Raw genomic sequence first — 16710 nt, 5'->3', positions numbered from 1 at the left:
GTGCCATAAAAACAGTTTTTTGTCATGCCAAATCCTTCCAAAATTAAACGTTTAGCTAGGCAATTAATCCATCAAAATGTTTATGATTGCCTGAGCAAACTCTGGCTCTCCAGAGGTTTCGGACTAAAATTCCCATGGCATCTGGCTATTGACTGTGCTGGTTAGGAATGATGGTAGTTGTAGTCCAAAACATCTGGAGAGCCAAAGGTTGCAGACCGCTCCTCTAGACCCTCAGCCACCCAAACATCAAATTCAATAGTGTACTGTCCTCCAATTTTAAGTCGAGACACGGAGGCTGTGATTTTTGCATTCTTTACTGAAACTCCAATCAGCAAAGAAAGTACTCAACAGGTAGGTTGTGAAGAGAAAACATTTTTTATTTTATTTAAAAGAACCCTCCTCCAACGTGGTCCCAGGTAGTTATGAACCTCGTTCGCGGTCCACAGCCACCTCGTCTTCTTTCCTGCCGCCAGAGAGAAGTTCAGTGTACCCTGGTGATGCATGCTAATTTGTGTTGATAGGTTATGTTGGTGTGTATTTTACCTTGTTGACGGGGCAAAGTCTCCCCGTGTTCACCTATGGACCCTGTCATTAGTGCGGCCGTGCCAGTAGGGGAGTGTGGCACACTTGGTAAGCACTTTGGTGTGTCCCACCCTCCTTTCCTGCCACCCTGTTTCAGCCATGGATTACCTTGGGAAGGAGGAAACGCCACGGAGGATCATGGTGCCATGTTCCTCTGGTGCAGCAGAGTCCATGAAATGTACTGTGCTGGTCAGCGTGCGGCGCGTACCACCTAGCTGTGCTTTGGAGTGTTGGTAGCCAGCTCCTCTGGCCTCGATTCATATCTGTGTCTAGTGGGCATCGTATCTCATTCCTTTCAGAGATTGATACTTTGTATTAATACCACTTCAGAAACGCTTCCCTATAACAACGTTACTTGTGAAGAGTTGTTGTTATTTGTTCTCTCTTCTACCATTAGGTCAACTTTTAGGTTCATAGACACATCAACATATAATGTCACTATTCTTGGTATGGAGCTTCGGTTAAATTCTAGCTCTGCAGAGGGAACTTTGCGGGGGTCACCAGATCTCAATTTGTGGATTTAGCCAAACTCCACTCCTCTTGATTGGAGCTCTTCAGTCTCTTTTCTCTACTATGAATTCTACCTTAACAGAAATGTTCTATAATATGAGTCAAGCTTCCAAAAAATAAAGGATAAAGCTTTTTATAGTATCCCCTGTGTGATGAATCCTGTGTCCCTTCTCCCCAAGGAGGAACCACCCCATTTGGGACTAGGGAGGAGAGACCGCTATGCAATACCTTCCTTAGAGGACAGGGAAAGTGTGATCCCACTGGAGGTGAACGAGTAAAGATTACATCCTACCTCCCCTTCTACGTCGGGCATGTTTGTTGTTTATATGGGAAGTGAACTGGACAATTATGTGCAGGATCCCTTGAATGTGGATGACTTGGTTTCTGACCTTTATTTGTTGCCATCCCTTTGTGGAAGCCAGGACCAACCAAATCTCTCCTGTTCCAGGGAGGAACTTGAAGACCGCCGGACATCGAAAGCCTTACGCTGCGCTGTAGAGGATGGAGCCTGGGGTTGTAAAGCCGCGCAGCGGAGGATAAGAGTGCAAGACAGATGCTGCTGTGGTTAGAGACTCAACACCTCACACAGAACGTGGAAGCTCTGATGAATGCAGAGCCTTCAGCCTGTGTGGGGATGCTGAGGCAAGAAGAATGACCAGCACCGCGGGCCGGAGGCACCGGTGTCCCGCAGTACAAACACGGAGATGCCCAGCAGGAGGAAGCCACTCCGAGCCACAGCACCACTCGACCTGGAGAGAGTCAAGGACGCGGGACCACAAGGGCCAGAAAAGCCCATTGCCCATGAGGGGCTAACTGAAGCACTACCCCATGCAGGGATGAACAAAAACCAGCGACTGACAGGGCCAGAGAGGCACAAAGCCTTCAAGGGAATAACCAAAGGACTACCCCACGAAGGGGTGGATCAAAACAAGAATACAACAGGGTTAAAGATGCCCATAGCCCACCTGGGGCTGAGGGGGGGGCACCCCACAAAAAGAGAGAAAGAAATCAAGCAGGGCCAAAGAAGCCTGAGGCCAATGGGAGAGAAAGCCTAGGAGAACAAACATTCTTGGACCTGGGAGTACCGACCTTCCCGGGTCAAATCAACACATCCCCGGAGACGGGATAAAGCCAGAGTACGTAACTAGGATATTAGTTTGATGCAAGAAGGGACTTTGAGAGACAATTGCCTTTCTCTTTGAACTCCATAGCTTCTCTGAACTACTGGCTGGAGGTTAGAAAGCCAGTCACCACTAATTCCTGGGGTGAAGTAACCCTTGTGAAGGCATCATGAAGTAAGACAGAGACAACAAACTTAAAGTTCAAACAAAAGACATTTATTTACTTAAATGTTAGGATAGTTGAAAGCCTAACTTGCCATTTACCTACCTGAACGAAACTAAGGAAAGTCAAAGAGTTCAACTTAAAAGTACGTCTGTGTCCAAAACCTATACTCACAATGTGGAGGGATGTCAAAATGCAAAGAAATAGTATTCAACTCAAAGTTCTGAGTTTCTTTCAGCTCACTGCTTACTTTCAGCTCACCTTCCCCAAGCATAAGAACGTTCCATGAAAAAATATCAAAATGTACCTTTCTCAAGAATCAAGGTGATACAACAGTTCAAACCCGAACCTTGGGGTTGCCTTCCCCAAGTTTCAAGTAGCACAATCCAAAAGCAATAGGGGTCTTCAGACTCCATTCTCAAGACAGCAAGGAGGGTTACTTTGGGTCTGAGGGTTCTAGGCGCAGTTGTTAGACCGCACAGTCCACCCATTACAGGTTGCGCAACCAGGGCCCTGGGACGCTCTCCCCTCTCTCTCCCTGTCTCTCTCTCCTGTGCACCAAGTCACCTTCACTTAGTTCCTTTTATTGACTTCTTGGCTTTATGGGTAGTCTTGGACTTCTCTGGCTTTTCCCTATTAGCCTCTTGCCAAGCAGTGGCCTTGCCGCACTGCTTTCACTCATAAAAGTTCTCGGTTTGGCTCTTTTCACCTTTACTATTCTTGACTTTGATGTTTGAATTGAATATGTATTCAATTCAGTTCAGTGTTCAATATGCACCTTTTGCTTTCAATGTTAAGTTTCCATTTAGTTTGGTATTCAATAAGCATTTAATTGTTCATATTACGGACCGTTGTTCATTTGCGGCCCTGTTGGAGCACCCCATAGCTTCTACACCCTCCTGACACTCAACGGTCTTCTGTGCTTCTTCTCCGGTAGTTCCCACGACTTCCCTTCTGAAGTCAGGAAACCTTACCGTTGTGAGCCCTGCTCGCCTGCCGTATGCCTCTCTCCACGCACAGGCAGCTTCAGTGCTTCTCCCAGCACGCGGGCAGCATCCTCCTTGCTCTGGCTCCACAGCAGCTCCTGCTGGTCGCTCTGGGGTATGGAGACACCCAGGCTTGGGGAAATCACACGGCCCATTCACATCGGGTCCTCCAAGTCTGCTGGGATTGTTGCCGGCTTCCTGGCTCGGTCTCCTGTCCCACCATGGCTGCCTGTCTTCTGCTGCTCGCTTTGTGGCTCCCCTTGTCGTGCTCCTCCGTTCTCTTGCCGGGCTGACCTCCTCTTATACACCCGCAGCCCCATGACAAGCTACAGGTGTGCATGTCCAATTAGCCCTGCCTGACCACAATTAAAGGGGCATGCCTGACCCCCACAGCTCCTTGCAGGCATATTCTTTGTCCAGGTACCAAAGTGGTGAAAAGGTGTGATCTTCATCACTCCCAGTTGTCTATTCTTCATCCCAGTACTGTTAAGTGTCACATGTGGGAAAATGAGGGGGCTGGCTTATAATAGCCCATAAAGGTTGGGGGAGTGTTAGATTGGTAATCAATAGGGGAAGGGGCATTCCATGTCTCGCCCATCTTATATTTAATCCTTTTTGCCCTTTTTCTGGACTGATGGTATCTCACATCCCTTATTTGGTCAATGGTACAGGGATAACAATATCCAATAACTGCCCTAGGAATAGAAGATTCTTCTTGGAAGGGAAATGGAGGATACTGCGTCTTGCATGAGTATATCTCACTCCCAATCCCAAATGACCCTCCACCTAGGTGATCCTCCCTTGCTTCTCCACCCCCGGGTTCAGGTTGCCTTTCCCTGTCCACCTGCACAGAGGATCCAAAGGAAGTAGGAGTGAGAATACCTTCAGGTTTCTGGCACCCTATAGTAAGCAGTCTGGGATGTGCCCTGGTATGTTGTATAAGTCCTTCCTTCCTTTCGGATTCCCATTCAATATGGCTCAAATGATCATCTACGTCCCAGTTTCTTTAAAACTTTCTCTCATAGACATTAATGGTACACATGGTTGACAATAACAAACTTTAATTTGTTCTTCAACTCTTTCTTCATAGGATCTTGTGGAAGAAGGTGTAGCAATATTGGTTTTAGGGAGATCCTCATTGGAACAGGAGTCCTTGTCCCCAAAGGGGGAAGTCTCTCCCGGTGAGGTCCTGCTTGCCCCTAGCCCTAGGGAGGATGGTGCTTAGCAGGCCCACCTTCATTGACTCACAAAGAAAGGCTCCCCCCTAGGGAGAAATGACAGAAGCCCACAATTCATAACACTACTCAAGATTACATTTTATTAAGACAGGATTGAAGTTGACTGAAGATTTCCCTATGACCAAAGACCTACAAAAATAATTGAATGTCAATTGAATGTCATATACTATGATATATATTGAATTGGATATTGAGATTCCAGATGATCATCAGATGTAGAAGGTAATTGTTGAATAGAAGTAGCAAAAGAGGTGGACCCTGGACTACCTCACATGTAATGGAAAAGGGGGCTGAAGTAAATTGGCAGAACTTGACCTCCTGTGATCTATCAGTATGAAAGCTCAGAAACCAATTCAAGGCAATGCTGTGAGGCCCAGCAAAGTCATAACAGTGTGAAAAAATGGTGGCAAGGTAGACTTTGTTCAACGCAGTGGACAGATATAGCATGAGCAAAATAAATAAATGCCTTGAATCAGAATGGTGCAAAAGGTCATATCAAACAAAACCAAAGAGGTCTCCTTTACAAATCTGGAGCAAAAGCCCAACTGAAATGGATCTAAAATATGGTTGTCCTCGATGAAGTTGGTCAGTTGTTGTGTCACAACCTTTTCAATGACTTCGGAAATCCAAGGAAGGCCTGCTCTAGGTCGATAGTTCCCCCAACACATAAGGGTAGAGCCAGTATTTCTTTAATAGGGGAAGGAGGCCAGTTCTTAGACCAGAGGGGAGGAGCCCTTGGTTAAAATATAAGTAGACAAAAAGAGACCAAAGAGCCAAGGCATTAGCTTGTGCTACTAAAGTGGCTAACCCATATGTGTGGTGTAAGGAACACATGGTGGCAATAGTAAGACAGACACAAGTGACCACAGTTCAAGTGTGTTTATTGAACTTTTGCAGGGGTGTGATAAACGCCCATCTAAACCTAAATCTAAAGATGAGAGCAAGCTACAACCATCAACTAATAAAGAAGGCAGTCCTCGCGGAGTCTTGTCAACATAAACGGCCTATACCAAAAAACATAATTCCAATCCTTACTACTAAGTTACAAATAGTGTGGGGTGAAGGGCATGAAAAAGAAATGTTTTCACAAAATTATAAATCAGGATAATTGGGCTGTTGCCCTCCCTTCCCCATGTTTTCAGCACATGGCAAGGCGGTTCACTTAAGCAAAGTGCACACTCTGGCTTTTGCGGCATGAGGATACAGCTCCATTTTCAGAGTTCACAAAACTCAAGGCCTTCTGTGTCTAAGTCTCTTTACTTCTCACAAGTCTCTTGACACAGAGGGCCTGTTGTACCAAAAAACAACACGCAAACATTCTCTTTAGTATTCACAGTATCCAATTTGGGTGTTGGGATCCCCCTCTTCCAGACTCAGATCCCTTTCCAAAACAGGGTTCAATTAGTCTCCCTCAGCCGGGCTAAGACCAATTGGATTTACTTTAAACTATCGAAGACTTTCAAACGTGCACACGGTTTAGCTTGACCCGCTGCACTTCGATCTCAATATTTCTTTCACACTCAGCATCAGTTGGATAACTAACAGAGACTTTCCAATGAGCACCCACGTGGTGCTTGACCACTCTGTGGGCCTCATCACGAGTTGGCCGGTAGCCTTTAAATGCGGCGGTAACTCTATTACCACCACATTTAAGCTCCAAGTTGGGTGTAAATGGGCAGACTTAATGGCCATTTTCAGGCATAATTAGAGCGGCGCCAATTCTCCATTGGGTCCAACGAACCCAATGGGGAATTATGCTTACCGCCCAATACGGGTGGTCCGGATATCGCCCAACTCGTGATGAGGCCCTGTGTATGGTATCTTTTCTTGGTTTCCCCAGAGTTCAGTTATAAAGTTCAAGTAATTCTTTTTGGCTTTCAATTGCAGTCACGTTGCTCATTCGAAACGTTTCACACACTGTTCTCTTTATACAATGTTGCCACTTGCAACCTTGGTTCAAAACACAATCTGATTTGGTATCAGTCTCTCCAACTCACCGGCTGTATTACCTTTTCGGACACCGCTTTGTTGTAGAAGTCAAGGACAGTACCACAGTCACAATCGCTCCTCCCTGCCTTTGTTATCAACGCGGGAGAGCCCGGGTACCTCCGACACACTGTGCAGGTTTGATCAGCCTTAGTTCCTGGTCTTCGGTTTCTTACTTTCCAAGGCTATTGAAAGTAATGGTCTTTATAGGTCAAGGGTGCTTTCCTTCTTGCAACCCTCTCCGGTCTCGCCCTCTTTCTCCTTGTATTAAACTGCCATCTTGGAACTGCTGTTTCCTCATGTGTTTGCCTCACCCAGAGTGTGCTTTCGTGCTCCGCCTTTTATCCGGGTGGGGAAGTGTAATGAAAGTCAGGTGTGTGTAATGATCTGCAATTGCATGACCGTGGTGTTGGAGCATGTCAGGTATACGGTTCTGGTGTTAATCCGTTGTAGCTCACGATGAACTGTCCGTGAGAAAGTGTTTGTGTCAGGAAAAGGGGGCAGCAGGAGGATTGAGTTCCCAAGTATCCTACCTGGTAGGATGGGGAAAAGGTGTTACAGGGAAGTGGATACCGCATCTCACCATCCGGTGTCCCACTTCCACTCCCCGAAGACCCCTCATCCAGGTGATCCTCCCGCACTGGTCCACCCCCACGAACTGGATCCAAAAGCGATGGACGGGTCCTGGCCACCTGAATGACAGATCCCCAGGGGCTAGCGGGTGAGACACCTTCAGGTTTCTCACAGTGCTCACTAAGCTCCACCCATGTACGATGGTAGGGAGGGAAATCATTCAATCTTTGGCAACTTCCGAATGAATGTCAAGGCTGCTGCTCGTAAAAGCAGTTCTTCTAGAAAAAGAAATCATGACAGCCTTTCCCTGCTCCTTGGGGAGTGAGGTAGATGAAGAGTTGGATTCCTCTGAAATGGTTTTGGTCCTGGAGGGTCATACCCAGCTTTTTTAAGATTTTGCACCCTCAATAGGTGAGATACGTTTTCCCTTCTATAAAAGCCTCTGATGCCGCACATGGGGGTCTATTGGATTCCCAGGGCATCCCTTTGTTTGATCCTTCAGAGGTGGCTCATCCTAGGTTCCCGACAGTGGAAATCTTTGCCCCATGTGGCAAGGTAATTAGATGTTACAATAAGGAAATCTCTAGAGAGAGGAACATAACTTGTTGAAATTTGAGTTCCCCAGACACTTTACCTTTCACAAGTCCATGGTTACCCCTGAATTAGATCCACACTTGCCCACTTTTTAGCTAAGCCCGACAGAGACTTTAAAAAGGCTATGATAGGGCCCCAAAATTGTGTCATGACAAATTCCTGGACATTTCAGTGCCCTTACGGAGAGATTTCATTTGGCAGAAGAGGCCTTGGATAACAGAGGAATGGACGACCCTGCCATTCTGCGACAATGTACTGAAAGAGCAATTTGTTTATTGGGTAATGTTACAACTATCACTGCTCAGAGCAGAAAGGGGGTTCTTTTGTCCCTTCACTCCAAATTGGTGGATTTAGCCTCTAAGGATCCAGTCGAAGTACGATGTCACTTATTAGTAGGAAAATGTATTGAGGACATTTTCAAATATATGTGTCTCTATACCTCAGCAGATAAAGCATAGGCCTCCCTCAAATGTTTTAGGACTTACAGGTTCTAAAAGGAAGGGGTGGTTTGCCTGGCTGTTCATTTCAATGACCTTCGAGACAGGTTTGCCGTGTCGAGCAGCCGCAAGATGACTTTCAGTTCTCTACTTTACCCATGGCAGAGAATGGCAAGTTGGAATCAGAAACAGTTGTTTCCAGAAGTAGAGATATCACAGATTGAAGAACCCTTTCCTCCTTCAGAATTCTTTCCAGGGAAAAATAGGGGGCAGGTGACTAGATTTCTCCTTTCTTGATACAACCTCACATGTGACCCTAGGTTCTTCAGACCATTTGAGGGTTCCACATTCTGTTTTACAAGGAACCAGGTCAGTCTACCTACTCCGATTGTTTTTTCACAAGAAAGTGCCCTTCTACTTCACCATGATGTTCTATACCTCCTCAAGAAGGGAGCCATGAGTCAGGTCCCCCGTGTATGGAAGGCATGGAATCAAAGTAAGATGGACACAAGTGATCACAGTTCAAGGGTGTTTATTCAACTTTATCAGGGGCGACAATGCAATTCACAATAAACTGTGCCACATGTTATAAGAAATTCGTGAAAACCAATGTTCTGCAATTGTAGCAGCAAAATTCTCTCGAGTCGTATGCGCGGGGCAGTGAAGCTGCTCCAGCGCTACCCTCAATGATGCTAGAGGCATAACTGGCTTTCCAGTGCTATCCTGCCTCCAGATTGCCTCAGTGGGGGATAAAGAACACACCCCTTTTCTCCATAGATGTTGCTTCTCCTGTGAGGATGGACCTTGTATTTCAATTAATTGAACAATAGACAGCATTTTAAAGCTTTCCTTTACCAACATGCATCGTCCTGTCATTTGCTTAACACTTCTTAATTCAAAATCAGAAATATTTGTGAAATATGCTGCCTTTTTGGCTTCTAAGTCTGTGGCTTCATTTCCGCGAGAAATTATGTCTGTTCTTTAAGTATGCGCTGTGCATTTTAGGATTGCAATAGTCAATGGGAGTCTTAATGCCTCAATAAGCTTATCCAATAGGGCCGCATGTTGCACTGGAGGGCCGTCTGTGCAGAGGAAGCCCCTCCTTTTCCAATGTGACAAACCTGCCTGCACAGTTGACATCACATAGGCGCAGTCAGAGTAAACCCTCACTTCCTCATCCTTATATCTTTGGAGTGCATTGATAAGCGCAACTAATTCTGCAGCCTGTAACTACTTAAATTCACCCTCTCGGTTCAGCTTTAGTACTGCTGACCGAGTATGCTCTGCCCTTCACCAATAGTTTGGTCAAGTTTTGAAGAACCATCAATAAAGAGAACTTCCCCTCCTCCAAGAGCATTTTCTCTAACACAGGAAATATCATAAAATTCAGTATATGTTGTGCAATCATGTACATAATCATCCTCCCCTACTGGTTCCACTATGAATGTTGCTGGATTCAGTGTTCTGCATCTAACAATTTTGATAGCAGGGTTTGAGATAACTACCTCATACCCTGATGCTCATTGTGTGGCCAATATACTTTTGGGTCCCTCTATAATGGCAAATAATACATGCAAGTGCTAATTAGAAGAGACAATGGGCCTCATTACAAGTACATCGGTCCGGACGTAACGCCGCCGGTATAACCATACCGGCACCGTTTCCACGTCCGCCCAATCATGACCTGCGGACCCGGAAATAGCACCTCCTCCAACCGCCACCGTGGAGTTTAGGCTCCGTAAACTCCGCCTGCACGGAAACCCCTCCGTTACCAGCTATACTAAACACCGCGAGCATCACAACTAGCGTGGACATGGAAACACCACCTGAAAAATGGCGTTAAAACCGTGATCACGGTGGCGGTACCGCCCATTGTCCAGCCGGAACCACCCCGCAGGCAGCCTACAATACCACGCATCAGGGCCTCACCCTGGAACCTTACCCCAGGACAGATCCACACACTATACCGGCTGGACCGTCCAAGAATCCTGTACATCACTGCCATGATAGAGGACGACATCAGCAGCCACATAGACACCCCCACCCCCTCTGAAGGTTGTGTCTGTTCTGCATTTCCTTGGCACCGGCACCTATCAACACACAGTTGGTGAGCTGCACGGCCTATCACAACCCATGTTTCTCCAAAATCCTGGTACAGATACTGGATGCCCTGTTGCGCCATGTGTCAGAACAGATAGCCCTACCCCGTACCCTCCCCGAGGTCATTGACACCAAGTTGGCCTTCCATGCCATAGCAGGCATGCCAAATTGCATAGGTGCAGTCAACTGCACCCACATTGAGCTGACATTACCATGTGCAATTGAGATGCTGTTCCGCAATAGGAAACAGTACCACTCACTGAATGTACAGATGGTATGTGATGCCACGCAACTGATAACACATTGCTGCACACGTTTCCCAGGCTCAACCCATAACTCAATGGTACTGCGGAATTCCACATTGCCACGGTACATGGAACGCTATGCCAGACAAAGCACATGGCTATTGGGTGAGTACAGCTGCCAATGCACAGACCCTGTGGAAGTGGTGTGTGTGTGTCCAGGGCAATGAGCAATGTGAGTGTGCTGCTGTGACTGCACATGCATCACCCCCCCGGCCATCAACTGAATAGACAGCGGAACCTAAACATCACAAAGCAACACATGACAGGTTACCACAGTGTACACGTACACACCCTGCCACATGACACACACAGCCGATACTATCACTGTCCCGTACACCTGGAGCCACTGCAAACACCCACCCACAATATGCAACACTGCCCTCCCAATGCACATGATGCCTGTACATGAGACGTCCTGCATCGACTACTTCATCACGGTGGAGTTACTCTGCCATGTGTGCAAATCACTGCACAATGTGTCAAAGGTTTCCCCCCGGCTCACCAGAGTTCTCTTCTTGTGGCGTTCCGCGGAGGACTCCTTCTCCCGGCTGGACCGGGACTTGTATAAGTGCGCGCGAGTCGAGTCTGACTCCAGCGCGAGCGTTCAAAGTTCCAGGAAGTCGCGTATTCCAGGACGTCCAGGAAGAGGATCGAAGAAAGGTAAGAGATACTGGAAACAGGGGAAAAGGGAAGAAAGAATAAGGGAGTTGTCCAGGAACTTGGAAGGGTAACGCTGAGCAGCACACACACGTCGAGACACTGCCTAGAGATAGCATTGAGACGCGCGGAGGCGCGGGGGCGTGGCCCATTTATAGAACGTGCCATGTCCGACGTACAGGCTAGTACGGAACACGGCACTGGGCACGGCCATGTTGGAAGTATCAAGGAGCACACTCTCCGTCTGGACCAGGAAGACCAGAAGGGGCTATGTCCATGGTTCATGACACAATGCCATTCTCACAAGCCAATGTCACCCGCAGGGCAGAGTACATATGCACACCAATGCGTTGGTCAATGTCCAGTTGCCAACGTCCTCTACGATGGCCAAAGAACATAACCACCCACCGATCCAACCACTGCATGCCACATATGCATGAATGAACAATGACACAAGATTGCACTGCATCTGATGAAGACATGATACCACAAACACTGACATGTCCCCCCCCATCTACATCCCATGTAGGTGATGCTGGATATGCACTCACGTCATGGATGATGACGCCTGTACGGAGGCCAAGGAACAGGCATGAAGAGGCGTACAACAGGGCACATGTCCGCACACGTGGCATGATTGAGAGGACATTCGGACTGCTGAAGGCCCGGTTCCGCTGTTTAAGCAGATCTGGCAGATCACTGCTGTACAGCCCAGTGAAGACGGGTAAAATCACGCTCGTTTGTGCCATGCTGCACAATCTGTGCCTGCGCAGGAACATTCCAATGCCCCCAGAGGCAGATGATGAAGATGGGGATGGAGATGGGGATGGGATGGCACAACCTCCTCCTGGGGGTCCACTAGATGGACAACGAGCACGGGATGAACTGATTCGCATTTACTTTTGAGAGACAGCACATTCACAGCATTGCATGGATATGGTGATGCCAATAAATGAATTGTTGTACTGCAAATGAAATGATGGATGTCCACTGATGTATGTTTTTTTGAAATTATGATATATTGATGAATTAACAACAGGGAAGGAGGTGCAATGGTTAGGGAAGCTGTACACCCGTGCCCACCCACCACCCAAACGTACCCACCCCCAACCAGGCCCCAATATTCAAACCCCCTAATTGACCTCCCCCACCACCCAAACATACCCATCCCCAATCAGGCCCCAATATTCAAACCCCCTAATTGACCTCCCCCACCACCCAAACGTACCCACCCCTCACACCCTTCAAGTCCACATGTGTCCTGCAGTGCCCGACACACATGCCATCACTTCCGTGTGCGCTTCTGTGCTTGTGCATCCTTGCCCGAGAGCTCTGTTAGCCGGCTCGAGCACCTCCGTGGACTGGCAGTGGTGGAGCTGGATGCGGTAGTGGTATTGGATGGCACAGAATCAGGAATAGGGGGCATATGTGCAAGATTTGCCTGTTGGCCAATCAACATGGACTCAATGAGCCTGGAGGTGTTGTCATTGCCCTCCCGCACATGGCGTGCCAGGGTGACTATAGTACTGGCAAAGCGTCCAATGGACCTTGAGAGGCGACGTACTGACGTGCTGTAGCACTCCCTCTGCAGCCTAGATTCCTCGAGCTGCGTCTCTACCAGCTGGGTGAGGGTAGCCTGCTGCTCCTCCATCCGCTGCATGCGGGAATTTAGCTCTGCCATTGAGGGGGTAGGTGACCTCATGGGACTTCGGAGTGATGTGGGCTGAACTCCAGCTGATGGAAGGATTCCAAATCATCCAATGTGGGCATCTCCCCCTGTGGCCCTGTATCAGACTGCAGTGCCGGGGCACTGTTGTCACTACATGCTGCCTCCTCTGCAGTGCAGCTAATTTCTGTGGTGGGTTGGGTGGACATGACGGGTGCCCATGGCACCTGTGTTGCATCAGGCAGCGTGGAGATGGTGGGGATGTTGGTGATGGTGGCCGGCACATGTGTTGCAGTTGCTACTGGGGGCAGAGATGGCGAACTGCTGGCAGCATCCTCCTGGTGCTGGCTTGGACCCGTGCCGGAGCTGATTGCCTGGGCTGTTGTGCAGTATCACTGTCACTTGACACGGCTGTGGGGACACAGAGGGCATGCAATTAGTTATGTGGTGGTGCCTGATGGGTGCATCACATGCATCATACAGGTTGATCATTTAATAGTGGCATTTACATGCATCTGCTTGTTGGCGGAAATGCATTGTAGTGATATTGGTCACCATATGGCTCATGATGGGTCCTTTGGCCCAGTCATGCACTGCCTGGGGGAGTAGGGGGGGTTGTTAATGGGTCCTTTGGCCCAGTCATGCACTGTCTGGGTGGGGGGGTTGTTAATGGGTCCTTTGACCCAGTCATGCACTGCTTGGAGGGGGGGTTGTTAATGGGTCATATGGCCCAGTCATGCATTGTCTGGCGGGGGGTGTTAATGGGTCCTTTGGCCCAGTCATGCCCTCAACATATACTCATATGGCATTCATGTTTGCACACTTACCAGCATCTGCAGGTGGGCTCACTCCTGCCTCAGCCTCCCCGGTCCCATGGATGCCCTCAAGGTGGAGGACACTTCTGCAACGCTCCTCCCATGCTTGCAGCCTCAGTGGGGAAGGGGGACCTCCACCTGTCCCACTGCTGCGTTGGCGGTGTGTGGAGATCAGGTTCCACACCCTCAGCCTGAGGTCGCCCCACCGCTTGTGGCAGTCCTTAACACTCCTCACAGTCATGCCCACAGCGGTGCACTTGCGTGCTGCTTCCGCCCACACTTCCTTCCTCCGCTGCTGTGTGGCACGCCGTTGATCGGCACTGAACAGCATCTCAGCATGCTCCACTATGTGCTCGACCAGAACAGTTAGCTCTGCCTCACTAAAGTGCTGTTTGTGCTGCCTCTGGGCTGGAATCCTGGCAGACATGCTGGTGGTCCCTTTTGGCTTCTCAGGGTGTGGATTCTGCTTGTGCCGACTCTGGATGGCAATGGATTGTGCTTTATATGATGGCCGCCTCTCTGTTTCCGGTTTCGGCGATCATGGTAATTCCGGTTCCATGTCCGTGGCGATGGTGGCAGACATGGGTTTTGCGCAACTTGTGGCGCCGCTATGTCCATTTCCGCGGGTGTTTCCGTGACGGCGGTTACAACGTTTCTGCGTCCGTGTGGTGCGCGCGACCGACAGCACGTAATCGGACGGTCTTTCCGCAACCTTGCGGACGCGGAAATGTTGTTTCCGCCGCCGCGGAATCACAGCGGTCCGTAACAGAAAAGTTGTAATGAGGCCCAATGTCATTTGTCAAGCCAGCCCCCCGAGGAACCGAGCACAAACTTTGAATGTGACAGATGGAGAAGCCGCCATTTCTAAGGTGCTGCCAGGATTCGGCAGACCACGATAAAGCAAACAGAAGCCAAGACTACGGAGGACTTGGAACGTCTCCAGGAGCGAAGCCGCGCAGCCTGTCTCGCTGAATCTGGAGTAGGGACATGGACTGGAGCACAGAAGGACTGAGCAGAAGCTCGCCCAGAGAGCCTGAGGAAGATGCAACGCAGCAAGTGCCCGAAAGCAAGGTACGGATGCTTGCTGGGTCCATAAGAGGGGCCGTGAACTGAGCAAGGGAAGCCTGAAGAAGGCCAGGAACCCAACACAAATTAAAACAGATGATAAAATATGGGTCAAGGACCCCAACCTTAATATAAAGACACAGACATATGATGCTTTCATAGACACTTGGCAGGAGAGTATACCAAGTGTCCTGAAGCCAATACAAAGGGGTCCGGGCCCCAAGGGAACCACAGGGCGAAAGCCCAAGTGAATGGGTCAAGGACCCTAACACCATCAAGAAGGGAGACATAAAAAAACCCAGAGACACGTTGCATCCGTAGACACCTGGTAGGAGCGTATACTAAGTGTCCTGTGAAGCCAATAAAAAGAGGTCTGGAACTCAAGTGAACCACAAAGGCAAAGTCAAAGTAGATGGGTCAGGGACCCTGTGGAAAACAAGAGGGAACAGACTGAAACAAACTGTGTAAGCCATCACATGTGGAACAGCACCTGACAGGAGAGTACACCAGGTCTGTTCAGTGGGTTAGAGAACAAAGTTGGGGTAGAGAACCCACGAAAGCAGCACTCAAGGGTCTGGGACCCATATGAGGTGGGACAAGATCTACAAAAGCCAAACACAAGGGTCTGTGGCTAATACAAGAACAAAGGAATATATGGTCATGGGGTTGAAGCCCAGAACACATTGAGGAGAGCCTCGAGAGAATATAAAGGGGGTATGGGGACCCATACAGAAGAGTTGTAGAACAAGTCGGGGAGAACCCAAAACAACACAGAAGGGTATGCGTCCCACATGAAAGAGAAAGGGACATTTGTTGGAAATCCTGAGCTTGATGGTCAAATCTGACAGGACAGTTCACGAGACATGGCGCTACAGTTTTGAGTTGGAAGAAGAAAGAAAGGTTCTATACTTCCGCCTGGTGGGATACTGAACCAGACTAACACCACGTTTGGGAATTGATACTTGTGAGCTGTGTTTAAGGAATCAGTAATTTTGTATCCGCACCATGAACTGTACTTAAAAGGCCTGTATCCGCAGCGAGAGAAGCCTCCTTTTGGCCCAAGAAGACACCCAGTTTTTCTGTAGTTAAGTGTAAGGGATGGAAATAGGTTTGGACACAGGATGGTGGACTTATTATTCAACAAGACATCCTGACTGAGTCCTTAGTGTTTTAGTTGAGGTACGGTAACCCCTTATTGAATAGGGCCAGATTGGTTTTTCGTTTTACTTATTTCTACAATAAAAGTCTTTGGCCCTCATTACAATTTTGGCAGTCTGGAAAAGAGTGCCTGTAATAATGGTTAGCAGTAACCTTTCTGGACCGGTAAACTTCAAGTCTGGCGGTACTGGCAGATTTTTCGCTGTAATGGTGCTGGTGCTTCAGGGTTCCCATTGCTATGGAGTTCTATGGGAATGGGAACTTACTGGCTTTCCGCCGCCCGTAATATCCTGGTATTACTGGGATATCAAGCGGAGGAAACACCGGCAGACTCGTAATGAGGGCCTATGATAACAAGCTCACTACCCCTCTGTCAGACTCGTACTTCTACACACTTACAGTTGTCTAAGGTGGCACTGAGGTTGCTTCAAGCACACCAATGTGGATTTATAGGGGGGCAGAACACCATGAGGAATTTGCGTCACCTTCATCATGTAATGGATCAGGTGAAACGGTTGTATACGAATTGTTCATTTTACAACTGATGGAATTACAATTGACCTTTTCACAATTGACCGAATTGTGAAGGTCAATTGTAACATATATGTGGGGGGAAACCCCCCACAACCCCCCGCCCAATGCCAAACCCTATTATATATATATATATATATATATATATATATATGGTCAATTGTGAAAAGGTCAATTGTGACCCTTTAAATTCATCAATTGTTCATTCGAACAATTGTAAACA

At 48.3% G+C, this 16710-nt stretch overlaps 1 protein-coding gene across 3 annotated transcripts in view; it reads right to left on the bottom strand.

Moving 5' to 3' along the window:
• PIH1D2 (PIH1 domain containing 2) overlaps positions 1-16710 on the bottom strand; it is a 109268-nt gene that overhangs the window by 50220 nt on the left and 42338 nt on the right. Inside the window, exon 2 of one of the 3 annotated variants that reach the window (XM_069614287.1) lies at positions 11098-11265. The exons of 1 other annotated variant lie outside the window; for it this stretch is intronic. The gene's annotated coding sequence lies outside the window, so the exon portion shown is untranslated. Of the gene's footprint in view, positions 1-11097; positions 11266-16710 lie in introns of those variants that run through there. One more of the 3 variants, XM_069614288.1, reaches the window with a different exon arrangement.

Source organism: Ambystoma mexicanum, chromosome 9 (genome assembly GCF_040938575.1).
Source record: "Ambystoma mexicanum isolate Mex_15411 chromosome 9, UKY_AmexF1_1, whole genome shotgun sequence".
Taxonomy (NCBI): domain Eukaryota; kingdom Metazoa; phylum Chordata; class Amphibia; order Caudata; family Ambystomatidae; genus Ambystoma; species Ambystoma mexicanum.
The sequence above is the reverse complement of the archived record's forward strand: the minus strand, read 5'-3'. Positions and strand labels throughout refer to the sequence as shown.